This window comes from Larus michahellis, chromosome 1 (genome assembly GCF_964199755.1).
Source record: "Larus michahellis chromosome 1, bLarMic1.1, whole genome shotgun sequence".
Taxonomy (NCBI): domain Eukaryota; kingdom Metazoa; phylum Chordata; class Aves; order Charadriiformes; family Laridae; genus Larus; species Larus michahellis.
Window position 1 is genome coordinate 189,661,741 of NC_133896.1, and position 16,141 is coordinate 189,677,881.

Consider the following 16,141-nt stretch of genomic DNA (forward strand, 5'->3'; position numbering starts at 1 on the left):
TCTGGGGGCAGTAGCACCACGTTGTCTTCGGTCCCTGCACCTGAAGCTCAGCCAAAGCTTGTCAGTCCGTGCCCTTCACTTAACCCTCTTCCCTTGGGGATTAAATTCAAGCCATCAAAAGCAGCTGAGTTACTCGGTTTTGCAAGGTAGTGCTTGACAGCTGGAGCATCGCAGGTGCGCCTGTGCCTGCTGGTACCCCATCTCACCTCAAAGATGGTTTTAAAGTAGTGCATTTAACTTTGCAGTAAGTAGAAAGACCTTGCAGCCATGCAGTTCAAATGCTGAACAGTATATTAAGTCACAGTAGCATGATACTGATAGTAAGCCCTGGCTTGTTCATACCTGCTCAAGAATGACAGCAGAGACTTTCTGTTTAGAAAAATACCATTTACAGGTCGCGGTAGGACTGTGCAAGCTGGAGAGGAGAAACACCAAAGGCTTTACCTTTCAGAAGTCAAATTGTTACCACAAGCGTTGTTCATTATTTCTTTTACACTGAATTACCTAGACTGTAAACCTGTCAAGACAGGAAGCAGCCTTTTGTAGATGGATTACTGGAGAACTCCACGACCAGTAAGAAAATAATAGTAATGTTCAGTCCCCAAACAGGTTAGGCTCTGTATCATACAGAGTTTCTTTCAAAAGCCCTTGCTACAAAGGCATTTTAACTCTGGTATTAAAAAAAAAAAAAGAAAAAAAAAAAGTTGAGAGGAAGGGCATGATAAAAAGCAGGCAAGGTAGTTCCACATCTCTATTTATTTACTTTTCGTTCCTGTTGCTCACTAAAGGAGCCAAGCAGATCAGCCCTGATTCACTGCCTCTAGGGAAGCTCTTAAAATGCTTCATAAATTGTTCAGCTGTACCTACCTAATCATCAGATCCCATTTATTAACCTTGCCCATGAATTTATAAGCTGCATTCACCCTATTATTGTTATTAAAGAACATTATTAATTATGATTGTGGTATGCCCTGAGGCGAGCACAAGACATGATCACATTGAATATTGTTTTTGAGAGCTATTACTGTGCAATTAACATTTGTTGCTGTTGTAGATTCTGCATACGGGCCTCTTCATTTATATATTGGAATAGAGCGCAACAAAACATGTCTGAGAAAGGCTTTATTCACTATTCCAGTAAAACAGGGCAGCTCCAACACAGACTTCTGATTCCAGTGCCTGGGAAGCAGTGTGCAACTTCAGAGGCATAGATCAAAGCCTGAGATAATTAGGGAAATGTTTACTCAAACTGGGATTTATTGCCACACATATGGCAAAGGTGAAAAATATTAAGGGGGTTACGTTAAAAATGTCTTTAATTAATTTATAGAGGTTAGGTCCGTCGGTGACTGCTAGTTTCTTTCTTTGACAAGCCGAGGAGACAGGGTGGGGACAGGGCAGTTGCTTGGTCTGAGTTAGGCGTTTGATGGCTGTGTTTGTGAGCGGCAGCAAACTCGGAATCCATGGGACTGGAGCTTCAGCAAAACACTTGGGCACATCTCAACTCACAGAAGGTATATCATTCCTCCCAAATTACAAGCATTCAATTACAGGAAGGTGTCTCCTTTCCCCAGCAGTAAGATAGTTTGCAAAGCGGTCGTCTTTGCCTCCAGTCTTATTTTCCTCATGCTTGTCTCTTGTGCGTTGCTGTCTTTCCATCCAGCACCGCTCACGATCGCCCTACAGGGCTTGTGAATCCAGTCGCAGGGTGTTGGAGGAGACAGATGCCTTTCTGTGCAGAGCAGCGCCAGTGTTGCTTTCTTTTATATGTATGTGCCTTTTTTTTTTCTTTTAGTAGCAGTGTGAAACTTCTTGTCCTCAGCACAGGATCTTCATCAGTGTCCTCCAACCCATTGCCATTTTACAGGTTTCCGCCAGAGCTCCCACTTGCCAGCCCACACAGCAAAGAAGTTGATATTCCTAGATTCCCTCATTGCTGTCCTCATTTCCACTCCATGCCCAATTTGCTGCTGGGTGATGCAAAGAGGGAGCTGAGCTGCGCACATTCATCCCGAGGCGCAGAGGGGGTGCGCTCGCTTTGATGTCATCTGTGCGAGGCTTTTGTTCTCCGAGTAGCAAAGTCCTCCCTGAGCATCCAGCCTCTTGTGCAACGATACAACAGGACAGTGCACTGATGGGAGCAGTAAATCCTATGCGTGGCAGAGGAAATAATGTATTGACCTGCTGTGGGATTAACGTACCTCCAGAGACTGACAGCAAGCTCAGCCTGTGAGACTGACTTGTTCTACTTTCCGTTTCCAGCAGATACTATCCCATGTTTCCAGATGAATGATTCAGATAGAAAGAAATGTACGTGGATTTTAGAACAGTCCTAATCCGGTATATTCTTATATCCAGGATGTTACTAATTGTTACCCAGTGTCACACCTTTTTATAAGACTAAGAGATTTCGCTTTTCTGCTTGCTTTAAACATACAGTGCCTGTGGCTGTGCTGCTAAAAAGCATGATTATCTATTTCCCAAAGGCATGCAGGGAAATAGGAAGCTAGTTTTTTAAAGTGATCCCTCTGATCTTTCATTAGTAAGCGTTTAATTTACAGTAGCATCTCACATTACAAATACTTGGCTGGCTCTCTTTGTCTGCGAGCTCTCGGGGGTCAAAGGAGGCCCACAGAAGAATTTCGGGAGCGCGGTCCCCAGAGGACAGCGGGGCTGAGGTCTCTCTCTCTCCCACTTCTGCGAATGTGGCATCGTGTCTCCAGGGCAACCGGGATTCTGGCAGTCGTGGGAGCAAGGGCACGGCATGGATTTCCATTCGATTCCTGCAACAGAAAAGAGATCTGAGACAAAAATCAATATGTGACTAAACTCTGAGAGTTCATTTTCACAATTAATTTTATCTAACAGCATTTCCTCTCTTCTTGTGCAAATTTAATTCACAACTACTATTTGTTTTTCCAGTGTTGCCTCTTCTACACATAGCAAAAGCCTGAACATCTGGAATAAACAGGTTGCAACATAAAAATTTAGGGGGTACCTACTATGAAACCAAACAAGTGCTTTATAGGGGAACCTGAAAAGCAATGTTAGCATTTCAAGACATATAATTTCACTTTTTATCATGTGATGCAATATTTTTAGGCAGTGATTCATAGTTCTGGTCAGATGTTTCAGTTCAAAGTGATTTTATCAATGACAACTATAGAAAGCCCTGCCTATCTGAAATAAATATCTTCACATTTCTCTTTGAGGCACCGAGCTGTATCCTAAAGGAATATTCAAGCGTACGTTGCTGCTAAAGGAAAACATTTCTGTTCTGCTTTGGTTTTCTTTTTTTGAAAGTTATAAGCTTGATTTTCCAGCACAAGAATGAATCCTAAAAAACTCAGTTGTAAAAACAAAGTTGTGACGGGTGGCTCAAACCCTCTTCGTTGGTTTTAATAGGTACTTCTAGTCAGTGCTTCATAATATTAGTATTAAATAAAACAGGGTTATGCAGACAATTTTATTCTGACTCTCTGCTTTCTTCTTTATATCATCTCCGTAAAAAGCTTTCAGAACATGGAAGGTGAGCAGAGCAAGAAGCGTGTTAGAGAGGCTCCTTTAGGCTTGCAGATGTTTCTTGCTATATATGATACTTAGATCTTTCTCAGTTCCCTCAATTACCCCGCAACTTTGATCCTCAAATTGCCCCAGCACTGAAACATCCCATCTCACGTAACTCCGTGCTAGCAATGGCAGAAACACAGATGTAGACTTGATAGTGATCTACACATTCCAGCATTTCCTCAGCCTATCTGGTGCTGGCATAAACGGCACTGTGCTAAAAGTATTAGAATCTTAAAATCATAGAATTGCCTAGGTTGGAAGGGACCTTTCAGATCATCTAGTCCAACCATCAACCTAACACTGACAAAAACCACCACTAATCTAAACCATATCTCTAAGCACCACGTCTACCCGTCTCTTAAAAACCTCCAGGGATGGTGCCTCAACCCTTTCCCTGGGCAGCCTGTGCCAATGCTTAATAACCATTTCAGTGTAAAAATCTTTCCTAATATCCAATATAAACCTCCCCTGGTGCAACTTCAGACCATTTCCTCTTGTCCTATCGCCTGTTACTTGGGAGAAGAGACCGACCCCCATCTCTTTACAATCTCCTTTCAGGTAGTTGTATTACGCCACAATGGTGAGATATTTTGAGAAAAAACTCCTGAGCAACCCTGCCTTTACTTAGGGGCTGTAAGTCAGTAGCAATTTTTTGCTTTTCACAAAACTGGGAAAGCTAAAGATAACTTTGCACACTCTCCTTATCTAGTACGTGTCTTCATAAGAGCAACACAGTTTGGGTTTTAGAGTCTTGTCCGGTGTACAATTATATTTCTGTCATTTCCTTTAAGAATGGTTTCTTAAGAAGAGACAGACTGCATATACATTGGCCAGGAAGTGCAAAATTCAACTGACTTCTCTTCATTAGTTTATATTACTATTTAACCTAAAAGTCTGTCAGAAAACGCAGGCGCTGCAAAATGGGGAAATCAGACTGGGCTAAAATGTTCTCGTAGGAGAAAGGGTAAAGACTGAGAAAAAGCTAATGGCTAGTTTCAACATCTTCTGGATGACACGCTTCAATCTGTCTTTCGGAACAACTCCTCATTTCCTGTTTTGAATATTAAGAGCAATCTGAACTAAACCATTTAAAACTGAAGAAGTGCCATTGCAAATTAAAACAAATATTGAAATCTCAACCCATGCTGAAAAGAGAGAGCCAGACTTCCACAGAGCTCATCTATTTATGTATATCTGCATGAGCCAATCCTCTTATTTCTTCAATAAATATTTCCTTCATAGATTGTAGATTGTTATGTTCCCTTCGATAAATGTTTAGCTAAGTTTTACATGCGATATTTAGCTCCATTAGTCTTTCCTAAGATGATCCTTCTGGCTCTTAATTCTCTAAATTCTGCCCTATTAATGTTAATTAGGTGATAATCAGTTTTCACTTACACAGTCTTTTAGAAGGAGAATGACATTTGAACTTTGAAGAGGGACTGTTTTTTTCTGGTAGGCTTGCAAAGTTGTGCTTCTTGGTACAAAAAAAGCTTGAAGCAGCCTCAATTGACTAACCTTGGTCTCTCTCTATTCCCTCTTTTTCAAGAGAGTCATAGTCTATTGCACTTCAATTAGGATTTATTTTAGGCTTCCTAGCTATAACTCACAATCCATCACATTGTTCCAGAAGCAATCTTCATGAAGGAAGCTCAACTCAGAAAGTGAAAAATAGCCGGCATTTTTGAGGCTGACACAGGATTTATGGTAGGAGAACATTTTTATCTTAAGCAAAAAGTTTTTAAAAATCTGAGGTTGGAAAGCTGACACAAGGAGACTAAAATACGGAAATAATTTCACAGTTTTTGCAGGGCAGGGGAAAGTTTAACAATGCATGAAACCGAATATTCATCCCTTGAATTATGTTCACATCAGGACTGGATGCCGTTGTATGGACTGATTCGTACCCAGTAAACTGGGCTGAGGCTGGAAGAAAAGGGTGAGGTTGTTTGCCTGCTGTAATAAATGATATCAGAAAAGAAGGACACAGCAGCATTCCTTACAGCAAGTGAGTTAAAGAATGCTCGGCCTAATGATGAACCACTTTCTACCAAGCCAATATCTGAGACTGAAAAAACAGCCAGTCATTCCTTGGCTCTGCAGCAGTCTTGGAGGCTGTTATAAACAAACAGAAGCAGGGAACAAAAATCTCCTTTGGGATGCAGCTAGCCCGGAACAGATATCCATGATGAGACACTGTTGGACAGAAGAGGGAGAAAAAGACAGCATCATGATGATGAAGACATTTCTACACCTGCTCATTAAAGATTTAGTGCAAGAAGAGTTTATCCATGTGGAAACATGGCCCCCTACCATGTTGTCCAAGCGGAGAGCAGTGCTGCCAAGCATCTTCCTATGTGTAGTTATTTGCCTCAGTTACTATCAAGTCTTCTTGTGTGGTCAGGATTTTTCTCTGGAACCTGGAGAGGTTGGAGTATTGAATTCTTATGGACATGTCCCAGTTCTCCTCTCTCTTCATCCCTAACTTAAACCCTGCTACAGGCATATCATGCACTCACAAGCTTCCGATCTACGCAAGCCGGGGGAGGACCACAGTTAATTGTGGGAGGCAGATAATGACCACTGTATATATTATCCACATGCAGGACTCCGGGACCTCACCGAGTCCAGAATAATTGCAATGATGGGCAAATCTGCCCTCGCTCACTGCAGCTGTATTTCTGGATTGAAAATATGGAAGAGAAGCTGCTTTTTGAAATTTCACTCAGCTTGGCTAACAGCCCAATTCTGCAGACTTGGAAGATTTTCTATCATAATATTTCTCTGAAGCTAGCTGTGAGAATAAATGGCATGAGGTACATTTGGCTCAAGAGCTGAGAGTTTAAAATTTTTGAAGAATCTTTTCTTGTTTGTTATGGAGCAAATCCCAAACTTCTTGCTTAGAAGTCCAGGCTCCCTGCTGCTATGGGGCCCCGTCTGAACATCTTGACTAAAAGGAAGAAGTGCCCTCCTGTGTGAATGCTTACCATTAACATTTCTACTCTCAGCCGTAGTAATTACTATGGCAGAAGTAATTTCACAGTGAGCAAGGCAGATTGACCTCCTGGTCAGTCCTAGGAGGGCAGAGAGGACAAGGGTGTTAAATATGGTGAAAAAACTCCTTACTTATATGGCAGCCACCTAAGATTCTGGGCAAGGCTGTGGTGCTGAGAAGAGGCAGATCATAAAGAGGAATGAACCAGGCATCCTGGGTTCTGCTAGAAATACATGGAATACGTCAAAGTAGATTTTTTGCCTAATACCTACTGTATATTTCACTCCAGTCTGCCCAATGGTAAATTACTGAGCATCTTGAGTGCTACTTCTTTTGCAGCAATAGAAGTTTCTGGTATCCTTGATCCTATCTAGATCTTGGGGAGAAGCTCAGATGTATTGGTACTAGTAGTGGTCAGTTGAATGTCCTGTTATTACCACACTTCTCATTAGAAAGCATTAAGGAGAAACTTCTAATCTGTGAATCTGCAGTGTTTTTATTCTTCTTTGTGAGCAATGCCACTAGTAGAGATATTAATGCCGTTAGCATAGCTCACAAGATGGGCAACTCTGCAGACGTAACACAAAGATCTGGAGGGATGCTCTTCTAGATAAGTAAAATCTACAGAGCAAGAGGCCTGTAGGGTTGTGCCAAACTTCCAGGCCCTGAAAGCAGCATCCCAAAATTTTAGAGCCGTGAGACACATACAAGATACTCTCAAAGCTGAGGAAGGAGAGGGGGAGATCTCTAGGAAACACTCAAAGAATGGAAATCCCATGCCTTTGCCTAAGATGTGTGGCATCTGCACCTGAGTTTGGGTCTGTCATAGGGCACCCCAAAAGCACTGTGGCTGCGATGAAAAAACAGCCCCTTTTCACAAGTCATGGGACACGGACTTCGTTTGGGAGCTGTGCTGCAAGAGCTTGTGACCCTCAGGCCTCTCAAAAGTCGTAGTTGTCTACCCTTGGCCACTGTAATGCCCTTTCACGTTCTTAGACTGGCTCCAGGTGCTGTTAGAAGGCCCACTGTGTGAAGGGCACACTTTTTTAAGGGATAGGGATGTCAGGATACATTTTTGTTCTAGAAAGAAGCACACTATGAAAAATTTCTTCTGGAAGCATTCAAAATTTCCAGACAAAGGTAAGGCCCTTTGTTTCAATAGAAATCGGTGTTGTTGCAATAATGTAGTAATTACATTCTGAGTTACCATTTTCACATATTGTCTGGTCTAGTGAACAAAGCAAACCCAACTTTGACCATTTTGTTCTCAAATTCTGTCTGAGTACACAGTTTCTACAGACCATCTCAGGATATTTTGGACAGTTTCCTACTTCCTGCCTTACCGCTGTGGGAAGCAGCATTTTTATTCTTATTTATTTGTGAAGTGAGCAGAGAGAACAATTTGAAAATGCTGTAGCATTTTTCTCCTGTCTGCAGATTGCAGTTTTCATAGGTGTGTTTTGAGTTGGAGAGTACATAAAATTTTCAGCTTTGAGGATGATTCACAAGCAAATGTTTAGTAGAGGTCATTGCTTGAGTTTTAAATGTGTTTAATTTGGATTTAAATTCACTGATCAGCTGTGATTGATCATATCAGTCCTTTGAATGGAGGATTGTGAATTACCTTTCCCCACGTATAGCAGCTTGGGAACTGAAAATGTGGTTATGGACATGAGTTCAAAATCCTTTTGATGGGAGAATAACTGCCCACAAAAAATGAATAAAAGCTTGTGAAAACAAGAATATAAAGAGTAAAAACATTACCAAAGAGAGTGTGTTTAAATATTGAAGTGAATAATCCCAGATAATTTGCAGCGGAAAATTCTCTTTGTTTATAGAGAGCACAACACGTCCCACAAAAACAGGAGGATGGGGTATTGTTAGCCAAAAACCTAATGGTGGCCTGAGGACTTCACAGGAGAAGGGCAATGCTGCGCCTTGTTCCCATTTGCAAAAAGAACAAAGACTGCAGGATGCAAAGGGCCATTTGCTTTCTCCCTCCATGCAGAGCCTCATCCTACTGCAGTAAGTGGAAGAGAGAACTAATAGTACACTTGATCCAAAAAGGGTTGGGGATAAAACCTCTGTTAAGATACCCAAGCTTGCCCAGTGCTGCCTCCTTCCACAGGAAACACAGAGACTTGGTGTGACCCCTTGGGTAGGTGGTGCAAATATGGCATTAGTTTTACTAAATGGGGAAAAATGAGACTATATGGGACCAAAGGCTGTTAGTTCATCTTGACTGCAAAACCTTATAATTAAGTGATCCATGCACTGGTCTTTCATCTGCCACACAGGATGTATACTCTGAAGTTCTTTGGTGCATTGGCTGAAGATTGGGGTTCATCGTTTTCCATGGGAGACCTAATTAGACTGATGGCCATGAGGGACTTGTAAAAGGACAAGAGGAGGGGAAGCTGCAAAATGAAGCATGGATTAAAAGACAAAAGCCACCTTCTGGATACTCTCCTCCTGAGTTTGGCTAGTGACCTATGGAAGAAGGAGACAACTTGGATGCTTGTAAAATAAGATCCGTTTTAAACAATCTTTTCTGCCCTCAGAGGTAATCCAGGAGGATTCACAGACTGAGCTGACTGTTAGAGTTGAGGTTCTGATGAAAGCTTACCCTGATTTATCAGTTATACTGTAGGACTGCTGCACTGGAACTACTTGGGAAATTGCTTCGTACTCTTAATTTAATGAAAGAAGCTTCCTTTGTTTCCTATCACCTGCATGTCTAGATCAATATTAGCTTTTAATTCAATGTACTTCTTTGTTTGAGAGTAAAGTACTCTGCTGTGTCCATTTTAGTTTTACAGTGTCCTCAGTATTCCTATCTGTTAAGACAAATGAAACCAGTTACTCCTTCAGTGTCCCTGTACATGCCTATTTTCACATTTTGGCCTGCAGAACTGACAGTGATGATTGCAATATTTTAATCACAATTGAGCATTGCCAGTGGTTCTGATCTTTTCTTACCAGTAACTCTAGCACATCACTCTGTTACATTTTCAGAGTGCTCATTTCTTTCCAACAAGTGATCACAAAGAAATCTCCCATGGCGTCTCTCTTGTTATTTCTTTCTTTAATGATGTGCACTGCAGTCTTCATTTTCCATTATCTAGTCTTAAATTCTGATTTTTTTCAGCATATGTGGTATAAACTGAGATGATACTGGTTGTCCCTGGTGATGCTGATGGTACAATTCAAGCCTCAGAAGGAACTAGACCTGGATTTTGAAGGATTGTCTGTGAGCTGGACCTGGAGAACCTGTAAGTTCATCAGTCTGTTGGGGGACATCTTCAAGAGGCCAAACTCCATACTGATTACCATAGTTTCTTAATACAAGACATTAATCCTGAATGAAAGCAAGTACTGTTAGTACATTTAGTACTTTTAGTACATTAGTACTGTTGTGGAAGAATATGGTGATATGAAAGTCTCGCATGGGAAATATTTTGAGGAGTGTAGAATTATTGGCAGAAAATGTGAAACATAGCGATGAAGTTGAAGGTCTCCAGTATCTCAGAATAGTTTGTTTTGTGCTTGAGAATTTGTAGACAAATCCAGGAAGAAAGATTCTTGGAATTTAAAGAGAAGTCATGGAACGTACAGATTTCTCTCCTCTTTGAATAGAGGTGCCAACTCATTTGAATGCATATGCTTCCACCCATATTTTTATCACTTATTTACATGCATAGGCACACACTTGCAGCTATGCATCTGTGTTTAAAAATGCACACAAGAGCCATGTACGACTCTGAGCTTGTTTTTGTTAATATATATATATCAGGCCAGCCAGACAAATAGCGATAATATTTCTCCCACTTGCTCATTCTTGGATGCCTCATTTACATATTTATGCAGCTCCTATTTTCTTTTTAAAATAAAGCCCTATGAAATGATCTGTCTAGGCTTTCACAAGGACACAGATCACCGAGCTTCTGAATTTTTGATTAATTCTATCCATTCCATTTTTGCAATTCTGGACTTTCTGAATGTGGGGCTGTGCCATCATTCATTTGCCTTCAGCAAAGGCACAACAGCTCCAGAAAGAACTCTTAATTATGGTCAGCATTTATGTCAACACTACCCATTAGAAAACAAAAATTGATTGAACATCAGCTTTTTTATATTTATCTTGTAGAGCTGACTTACTGTACTATCATACTAAGTTACCTGACTGAAGCGGGAATGAAACAGGATGAGTTTTGCATTGTTTTTATGTGTTTATTAATTGTCTTTAAAACAACAAGCAGATCACAAAGCTGCTAGAAGACGAAGACAATAAATGGAACTAATGAAAACAGGCTGCAACTTAAAACCCATGGGTACATTCAGAGGATTCATTACACAGTCACATAGCCGTGCAGTTGTGACCTATGTGCTCTTTCTATCTGCTTTGTACTCGGTTCTGCTGTGCTTTATATAGACTGAAAGACCTACAAGGAAAGAGTCATATCCTGGATTGTGGCACAGCCTTTGTGCTTTGCCTCCAACAGCAAAACGCATGCTTGTACCAACATCAGATTATACCGAGAGGTGTAAATCCAGCTCAGCTATCAAAGGAAGGATGAACCCAAAATAGAAAATAAATTAGTGGCCTAGCACAAATCTTCCCACTTCAGGCACTAGTGCTGGATACAAATTTTCTGATGGAAAAAAAAAGCTTTTCTGGAAGATTTGAGCGTGAAGTACTTAATCTGAAACATCGTGGGGTTTTCTGAGTTTTCAGAGAATACACAGATGATTGTTGCCCCATGACCAGTGAACCAAGGATGGGATTTACTCCTGCCTTTATAGCCCTCCCTAATGGAGGATTATAGGGAAAGACAGAGCCAGACTAACCACGAGTGAAAGGATCTCATGCTGCACCGAGAAAGGACAAAGCAGCTGTATCAAGGGAAATTCTGGTTGCCTGTAAGGACTTTTTTTTCCATCCCAGTGAGGGTATTGCCCAGAGAGGCAATGAAATCTCCAGCCGTGGGTATTTCAAAACTCAACTGGACGAGGACCTCAGCAACCTGATCTAACTTTGAAGTTAGCCCTGCTCCGAGTGGGCGTTGGAGCTCCAGGCTAGCCTAAATCATTCTGTATCTCCTTGACTTCAGATGGACGAAATACTGATATTTCCACTTGATTTAGTTAACCAATACTTCCTCTATAATCGGTAGAGAGAAACTGAGTGCTACTTATTTCATCCTAAACTATTTAGGTCTGATGAATTGCACCTAGAAGGGCCTCTTTCTTTCCATTGGCTACAAAAGGAGTCTAAGCAACCTGGCTCAGGTGTGGGCACCTGCATGGCAGACAAGTGCATTTAGATAAGAACAGCAGCACTTATTTTACCTCCTGAAAAGATATTTTGGCAATGGGGATCCAGAACTCACAGGCTGCTTGGCCTCAGAGGAACTTGGTGGGACGTGGGAACCATGGAAGCCTTCAGCAGATGCTCACTGAAACTCATATTCTCAGTTAGATATTCTGAATATTCATTTTTGATGTGTGTATCATGATAGATCCTGAAGGGCTCTGCAAATGTCCTTTTCTTGAACAAATTCAACTAAAACCGATGTTTTAACAATTTGGGTAAGACGGTGCGTCCTCTGAGGAGTTTCCAGTTGAGTTTCGGTCTCATTCAAACAAAAAGAGTTTTAGAACAGAGTTCTCGTGAAATTCTACTCTTTGGGGAACTCGCGGTGCCCAAGTGAGGGTCGAATGCTGAAAAGAGGTTCTTGAAGCTGTTGTATTCAAAATCAAGTAAGATGATCACTCTGTTAGTGCTGCTACCGGGTCTGCAAGAAAGGGAAGCTGACAAGAGGAAATATTTGCATCGCGATTAATTTGGGAGCCTGACTGAGAACGTCATAGCTAATGTAGAGGGATCACCCTGATTTGTGCATGGTTGAAAAAAGTCATTTATATTTAGAAATATATTTCCAGTGTAGTGAAAAGAAGGGTAGAGTGTAAGTCCCTTTACCTAACAGATACCATGCTGAAGGTGTGACCTCCACCTGTCACCTCTGAAATGCCATCTAGGGGGGCTTCCTACCAAGCTGGTTGTGAAGGGTAAGGTTATTTTCTGCAGCCAAGCGACACTCTGCCAAGAGGGGGCAGAGTCTTTTTACTGCCTTTCCTCTGAGCTCTGTTTTGACTCTGACAAAGGGAGACTCCGCATTCACCGAGACAAGGACAGTAACAGGCATGTCTTGTCAGCACCTGGGAGCAAAGCCATCAAGATCCGTTTTTTGTAGGAGGTACCAGTATGTCTCCCACAACTGTACACACAGTTTTAATTAAGATGTGATGTTTACTACCATCCTTCTGAGCCAGAACAGATGTTGCGCGCCAGCGAGAGGCTCTTCCAAGGCGACTGGAGAATTCAGTGACATATGGAAATTAATGGGATTTTTGTGGTCAAATTTATCTCGGCACCGCTTGCCATGAGGAGGTCTTGATTCGTGAGTGCAGCCTTTGGGGCCCTTCCACCACATCAGTCCAATAGTATTATTAAAAGTAATGATAAAACCACTTCTCTCAAGGTGCTTAGCAACATTAGTGACTATAAATAACACCTCGGAGTGGTGAAAAAAACATCCTTATGCCAATAAGTGAACTCTTTCTCCTAGGTGAAGAGAATTTAACTTGCCCAAAGTGTCGGAACAAGCTGGTAGGAGCAGCAGGAATAGCCTCAACCGGTATTTGGCCATGGGTGGATGCCAAACTGTGCACTTCCCACCGGTGGAAGGGGCTGAGACCTCCATGAGAGGACAAGGCACCATGCTGTGCTGGGCTCTGTATCCTTTGCTCCTTACATGGTGAGCCTGCACCAAAAAGCGTATGCCTTCACTCAGCCTGGCAGCCTCTGTGTTGGTAGGACCATTGCCAGCGGTGATCTAAAAGCTGGGGACTGTGTCCGTGCGGCGCTGAGCCCCGGCTCCCCCATCCCACCTGCTGGCAGGACTCCTCGGGGGGCATCCGCCCCAGACACATGGGTTGGGGTCTCTCAGAGCACAGGTAGCATCTTCACACATGTACAACATACCATGCACCCGTATCTTGGGAAACCTGCCAAAATCAGAGAGAATTTGTCGTCTTCTTGTGTAGACTCTGCGCTGGAGGAGAAAACATTTTGTGGTATTAATAAGAGCAGAGCTTGGTCCGGTGATTCTGCAGCAGACAAATGTCAAATGTGTAAAACTAAAGGAGCACTTGTTTTGAAGACAGATCAGCTGCAAAAATGAATTGGCTTTGCTTTCCAGATCCTCCTACGAATCCCCAGAATAGTTGGTGCGGTTAGCAGTTACACCACCCTATTTCTGAGCGTGTTTTCCTCTCTTGTGTGCTGGCAAAAAAAAAAAAAAAAAAAAAAAAAAAAGTCCTTCCCTGCCACAAGAGAAACAAGCGGCTCTCTACGTTTCATGTGGTTAAAATCAAAAAGGGGAGTATATACAGGTACGGCTGTTTTCACAGCTACAAGCATCTCCATCGCAGGATAAAGAGGGGTTTTGTAAATAGCCTGGTGTTCCTCTATTGACATTTCCTCCGCAGGCAGCGCTCCGGCTTTGTGCGGGCGCCTGGCACTCGCACACGGCTCCCCTCTGTTATGGAAAGCCAGGCATGCGTGAGCTGATGGCTGGAGACAAGCGAGGAAAAGGGGGACCTCGGCAAAGACGAGTCAGTTGGGGACAGGGAACACTGTGTCTTTTGTGGAGCGCTGTGAAGAGGGAGAGGGAGGTCAGAGCGACGCTTGGGCAGCATCCCCAGGCCCCCCCTTCCACCTCCCTCCTCGCTCCCCAAACCTGCTGGAGCACGGCGAAAGCGTGCAGCAGGAAAATGAAAGCCTTGGGGTGAAATATAACTCCCCGTGCGATTGTGGAATACAAGTCCTGGGGTGGAAGGCAGTGGGGGCGGGGGGGGGGGGAGAAACATCACGCCATTGCTACTATGGAAACCAAATCCTCCCCATCACAGGGAGGAGACGTGCCAAAATCCTGGCCAGCCTGCCTGCCGCTCACATCACAAGGCAAATCCCCCCCCGACCCCGGCTCCCCACCTCCCCGCATGCTCCTTAATGGTTTTGAGGCCTGGCGTACAGAAATGAAGGCTTATGAAGCTGCAACAGTGTTCAACCAACCTTTCTGGCAAAATATATTAAGGTCTCCCTCCGAGAAACGCCAGAGGTTCTCTAGTTATTATTTGCCATAACAGGAATGTGCAGATTTTTTTTTGTTCCCCCCCTGAATCAGACGGAGGGGAAAAAAAAAGGGTGTTTAGGGGGATCACCTGTGTTTCGTGTCTCCCTCTGGGGCTTTTTCCATTGCTGAGGCTGGATGAGAGATACTGGCTGGAGAATTCATTTTGGAGTGGGGCTCCTGGGTACGAGTAATCTAGCAGAGGAAAGCATGCTTGCTACCCGTGTTATTTCTTCTGTGTTCGTGTCTGAGGAAATGAGAGCAGGGTTTGCTGGCGGAGGGGAGGGGGAGCGAGGACTGAGGAAGGGAAAAGAAAAGAAAACAGGGTGATAAGAGCTGAGCAGGCCTCTCATTAACTTCTCTTGGTCTGTGCCTGTGCCAAGCTGTGGGGTATGAAAAGCAGTTGCCCTCCGAGCCCTGGATAAAGAAATATCTTTCTTTCTTTCTTTCTTTCTTTCTTTCTTTCTTTCTTTCTTTCTTTCTTTCTTTCTTTCTTTCTTTCTTTCTTTCTTTCTTTCTTTCTTTCTTTCTTTCTTTCTTTCTTTCTTTCCTTCTTTCTTTCTTTCTTTCCTTCTTTCTTTCTTTCCTTCTTTCTTTCCTTCTTTCCTTCTTTCTTCCTTTCTTCCTTTCTTCCTTTCTTCCTTTCTTTCTTTTTCTTTCTTTCTTTCTTTCTTTCTTTCTTTCTTTCTTTCTTTCTTTCTTTCTTTCTTTCTTTCTTTCTTTCTTTCTTTCCTTCTTTCTTTCCTTCTTTCTTTCTCTCTTTCTTTCTCTCTTTCTCTCTTTCTCTCTTTCTTTCTCTTTCTTTCTTTCTTTCTGTCTTTCTTTCTCTCTTTCTCTCTTTCTTTCTCTCTTTCTCTCTTTCTTTCTCTCTTTCTCTCTTTCTCTCTTTCTCTCTTTCTTTCTTTCTCTCTTTCTTTCTTTCTTTCTTTCTTTCTTTCTTTCTTTCTTTCTTTCTTTCTTTCTTTCTTTCTTTCTTTCTTTCTTTCTCTCTCTCTCTCTCTCTTTCTTTCTCTCTTTCTCTCTTTCTTTAACAGCAGTGTTCATGGCACTTTCGTATTCATCTGTTTTCTTATACCAGAGGCGTGTTGCTCAGTGGGTTACTGCAGACAGGAGAAGCCGGTAGCCATATATTTTCTGCACTATGCATATAGCAGCCCTGTGCTTCAGAAAAACATCCTCAACAGGCTAATCTGCAAGTACTTCAGCAGAGGCTGTGGCATAAAGTGATCACGGCAGAGCTTGAAAACTCTGCTTGGACGGAGTCCTGGCACCTGCAAGGACGAGGACAGGAGTATCTGCCGAGTTCCTCAAAGAACATTCCCCGTATTAGGAGCCAAAAAGCCAGATACTGCACCAGTGGCACGGGATGGAAACTGGAAAA